The sequence below is a fragment of the Scylla paramamosain genome, chromosome 7 (assembly GCF_035594125.1).
Source record: "Scylla paramamosain isolate STU-SP2022 chromosome 7, ASM3559412v1, whole genome shotgun sequence".
NCBI lineage: Eukaryota > Metazoa > Arthropoda > Malacostraca > Decapoda > Portunidae > Scylla > Scylla paramamosain.
Window position 1 is genome coordinate 12472501 of NC_087157.1, and position 5000 is coordinate 12477500.

The 5000-nt window shown below is 39.6% G+C and overlaps 1 long non-coding RNA gene across 1 annotated transcript in view; it reads left to right on the forward strand.

The window, feature by feature from the left end:
• Positions 1-963, forward strand: part of LOC135102083 (uncharacterized) — a 187293-nt gene extending 186330 nt beyond the window's left edge. The window contains exon 5 of the long non-coding RNA XR_010269517.1: positions 912-963. This is a non-coding gene — a long non-coding RNA (uncharacterized LOC135102083). The remainder of the gene's footprint in view (positions 1-911) is intronic.
• The last annotated feature ends 4037 nt before the right edge of the window (positions 964-5000 follow it).

Consider the following 5000-nt stretch of genomic DNA (forward strand, 5'->3'; position numbering starts at 1 on the left):
TATATATATATATATATATATATATATATATATATATATATATATATATATATATATATATATATATATATATATATATATATATATATATATATATATATATATATATATATATATATAGAAAAAAAAAAGAAAAAGAAAGTATTGACGGGCAGACGAATTTGGAGGCTAACAAAATTGAGTTCCATTAGTAATTACGTTATAAAACTCTTTATTGCCGCTTATTTAATTACAGTTTGAAAACATTTCGCCTTCGTGCAGTGTATTTGATGCACTGACACTGTATGCGAGTATTCTATTTATTTAAATGTAGCCCGGTAATTACGCTGTATATAATATGAAGCTTTTCTTTACCCCGCATTGTCCGGGACCTGTTGCTGCTGTATACATTGAATATATATTGTGCGTGCGTGCGTGTGTGTGTGTGTGTGTGTGTGTGTGTGTGTGTGTGTGTGTGTGTGTGTGTGTGTGTGTGTGTGTGTGTGTGTCTATATACAACTATATATCTTTTGATTTACTCTCTCTCTCTCTCTCTCTCTCTCTCTCTCTCTCTCTCTCTCTCTCTCTCTCTCTCTCTCTCTCTCTCTCTCTCTCTCTCTCTCTCTCTCTCTCTCTCTCTCTCTCTTCATTTACTTATGCTTGTACTCGCCGTCTAGAGAGAGAGAGAGAGAGAGAGAGAGAGAGAGAGAGAGAGAGAGAGAGAGAGAGAGAGAGAGAGAGAGAGAGAGAGAGAGAGAGAGAGAGAGAGAGAGAGAGAGAGAGAGAACATACGTATTTATATGCATATCTCTCTGTCTGTGTCCATTCCACCCTTCTCTTTATGTCCATCTGTCTCTTCGCGTCCCTCTCTCTGTCTCTTGGCTAAGGGAACGGAAGGTGAGACTTTAATGACTTTCTCTTTCTGTCCGCAGAGTGAGGAGCCGCCGCGCCCTCCGTCACCTCTTGGATGTTGAAGGTAAGTGTGTGTGTGTGTGTGTGTGTGTGTGTGTGTGTGTGTGTGTGTGTGTGTGTGTGTGTGTGTGTGTGTCGGGAGGGGAGGGGTACGATACAGTGATTGTAGGAAATGGAAGGAAAACAACAAGAGAAGAAGAAAAGGAGGAGGAGGAGGAGGAGGAGGAGGAGGAGGAGGAGGAGGAGGAGGAGGAGGAGGAGGAGGAGGAGGAGGGGAGAAAGAGCATCAAAGGAGGAAGATAAAAGATGAATCAGAAGCAGAAGAAATGTGTGTGTGTGTGTGTGTGTGTGTGTGTGTGTGTGTGTGTGTGTGTGTGTGTGTGTGTGTGTGTGTGTGTGTGTGTGTGTGTGTGTATTTGACTACTGTAATGTGAATATAGTTCCTTTTTATTAGCTTTCTTCTTGTCGCCATCATTATTCGTCTCATTTTTATTTGTTTTCTTATTGTCGTCGTGTTTGTTTTGTCTTGTTCTTTTGTCTCTTGTCTTGTCCTTTTATTGTTGCGTGCATTGTCTATCATTATTCTTGTCACCAACTTCATTATTACTTCATTATTCTTACCATTATTGCTACGTTTATTGTCCATCCCATTAATATTCTCATCATCTTCACCGACCATTATTACTATCATTATTATTATGCGTAAAATTTGATGAGTACTTATACTTGCTAACAACATCGTCACCATCGAATGAAATAGTCTTGAGAGACAGAAGAATAAATTATCGAGTGAGTGAATAATTAAATCATTACTAAGAGGTGGTGAGAAATTACTGAAATGCTAATGAAGAAATGAGAGGAAGGAGTGAAGAAAAAAGAGAAAAGTGGAAATATGTGGAGAAAGATGACATTGGATGAAATATGATAAGAAAAAAAAACGTAAATGAAGAGAAGACGAAGGAAAAGAAGAAAGAGGAGGAGGAGGAGGAGAAAATGAGATGTAGAAATACGTAAAGAAGAAAGAAGATACATGAGACCTGAAAAAATAAGTTGCAAATGAAAAGAAGACGAACGAGAAGGGAAAGACGAAGGAGGATGAAGAGAAAGAGAAGGAGATGTAGAAGAAGAAGGAATGTTAGGAGATGCGGAAATACGTGTAAAACCAGGACGATAGATGGGATGTGATAGGAGAGTGATGTGGCGAAGGAGGAAAAAATGATCTTGTTCATCTCCACCGTGATCTCCTCCACAAACTATGCTATATTCTGGATTCTTGTTTATATTTCCATACTCACTTACTGCCTTGCTCATGAATATGCGGGTTTGGGGACGGGAGAAAGTTGTAGTAGTAGTAGTAGTAGTAGTAGTAGTAGTAGTAGTAGTAGTTGTTGTTGTTGTAGTAATAATAGTAGTAGTAGTAGTAGTAGTAGTAGTAGTAGTAGTAGTAGTAGTAGTAGTAGTAGTAGTTGTAACATTAGAGGAAGAGAAGGAGGGAGATTATAAGACAAGAAAAACAGTAGCTACTCTAACAAGAAGAAGAGGACGAGGAGGAGAAGAAGGAGGAGAAGAATGAACAGCAGGAGGAGGAGAAGGATTACATTAAAATACGAAGAAAAAAGTAGTAGTAGTAGTAGTAGTAGTAGTAGTAGTAGTAGTAGTAGCAGCAGCAGCAACAGCGGTATAGACAAACAGACAGAAAAAAAACCAGATGTTACGTGTATTGTGAGACTACTTCCTTGTCACACTCCCCCCTCCTCTCTCTCTCTCTCTCTCTCTCTCTCTCTCTCTCTCTCTCTCTCTCTCTCTCTCTCTCTCTCTCTCTCTCTCTCTCTCTCTCTCTCTCTCTCTCTCTCTCTCCAGGAAGTGACGTGACCAGTTGTGATTTGTGCCTGCAGCTAATGTTATTGGCCCTGAGTTGTGGCATGAGTTAGTGCTATTGGCTGTCAATTAAGGCAGTGATAAATTACATTGGCGAGGGATTCACGAGTGAGTGAGTGAGTAAGGGGAGAGAGAGAGAGAGAGAGAGAGAGAGAGAGAGAGAGAGAGAGAGAGAGAGAGAGAGAGAGAGAGAGAGAGAGAGAGAGAGAGAGAGAGAGAGAGAGAATTAAAATAACACAGTAACAGGTAAATAAAAATAAAGAATGGGATATTGCACGAACGAAACAAAAAAAAAGAAAAATGACAATAATCAGAGAGAGAGAGAGAGAGAGAGAGAGAGAGAGAGAGAGAGAGAGAGAGAGAGAGAGAGAGAGAGAGAGAAATAAAATAACAGTAACAGGTAAATAAAAGTAAAAAAAAAGGATATTGCGCGAACGAAACGAAAAAAAAGAAAAATGGCAAAAATCAGAGAGAGAGAGAGAGAGAGAGAGAGAGAGAGAGAGAGAGAGAGAGAGAGAGAGAGAGAGAGTTCGACAGGGAGAAACAAACTGCCTGCATAGCGTGTCATATATTAATCCTCTGTAATAGTTAGCAATGAATCATCACGTTGAGTAACTTTAAATGGCTGTTATTGCACGAAGCGCTAAGAGGAAGAGGAAGAGGATGAGTTTAACCAATCAGTAAGTGCGAGGGAAGGCGTCACTAGGAAGAGGCAATTATTAGAAGGAAAGTAAGTGGTGAGGTTCCGTCTTAGTGGGAAAGCAAGTGTAGTATAGCTCAGGTTTAGTTTACTTGGCCACGCTTGTTAAAAGGGAAATGATGTGGTAATTAATTCATGTAGGATTGTGCAGGGAGAGTCTTGTTTGTAGTTGACTTTTTTTTTTTTTTTTTTTTTTTGAGGTAGAGGGGAAGCAGGAGGGATACAAGGAAATACAAAGGAAGTCCTAACAGCAACAGACACTGAGATGCTTACAAGGCTGTTTGGGTAACTATTCCACGCTAGCTGTTAGTGAGAGAAATAGGATAGTTTTGAAGAAAGAAGGGGAAGAGGAGGAGGAGGAGGTGGTGGATGAGGAGGAAGAGGAAGAAAATAAAACAGAAAAGATATAGAAGTTGTTTCTCGTATAGCAAGAAAATAGGAGGAAGAGGAGGAGGAGGAGGAGGAGGAGGAGGAGGAGGAGGAGGAGGAGGAGGAGGAGGAGGAGAATTACATTACGTTACGAAGAAATAGTAGTAGCAGCAGTAGCAGTAGAAATAGTAGTAGGAGAGAGAAAAAGGAGAAAGAAAGAACAGGAGGAGAAGGAGGAAAAGAAAAAAAGATAAAAATGAGAGAAGGAGAAGAATTTAATGTAATAGTTGTAGTAGCTGCAGGAAAAGGAGACGAAGATTGAGGAGGAAGAAGAGAATGAAGGAGAAAGATGAGAAGGAGAGATAGTTGGAATGGAAGAAGGAGGAGGAGGGGAGGAAACCAAGAATAGTGGGCACTTCAAGAGATTAATATATTTAGATGAAGAGACGAGGAATGGACGAGGAGGAGAGGGAACCAAGGCAACGGGGAAAAAAGTAATGAGAATTAAAGAAGACGAGAAGAGGTCAGATAAATAAAGGGAAGCATATATATTTAGTGCGATTGACGTTATTGGCTATTGAATGTGGGAGATAAAGAAACAAATAAAGAATAACGGCAAAAAAAAAATGATCAAATAGAAAATATTGAATAGTATATTAACGAATGAAAAAATAATGTGTTTTATAAAGATAAGAGATAAATGCCGCGTGATTCTAAACTGAAATCTTGGAAGAGAAGAAAAAGATGAATTTAGTGGAGGAAGAATTATGAAAGCCTTTACTTGTGTGGAGAAAATAATGAAAAGTAATGGAATAATATGAAAATAAGAGCCATTGAGAGAGAGAGAGAGAGAGAGAGAGAGAGAGAGAGAGAGAGAGAGAGAGAGAGAGAGAGAGAGTAAGTAATGAACAAAACAAAATACATACATAACCACATCACTACCAATTAACCTACTGTAAGACTCAAAAAGAAAACGTGGCTTGGTATTGATTACAACTCCCTCTCTCTTCCCTTCCTTCCCTTTCCTCAAACACGTCACCTCTCACCCCTCACCCTTTCCTCTATCACTCACTCTCACTCTTCCAGACACCCTTTACCATCTCTTCCCATTCCTCCCTTCACCCTTCTCGCACTAGGCGCCTTATAAGCTCAAGATGAAGGG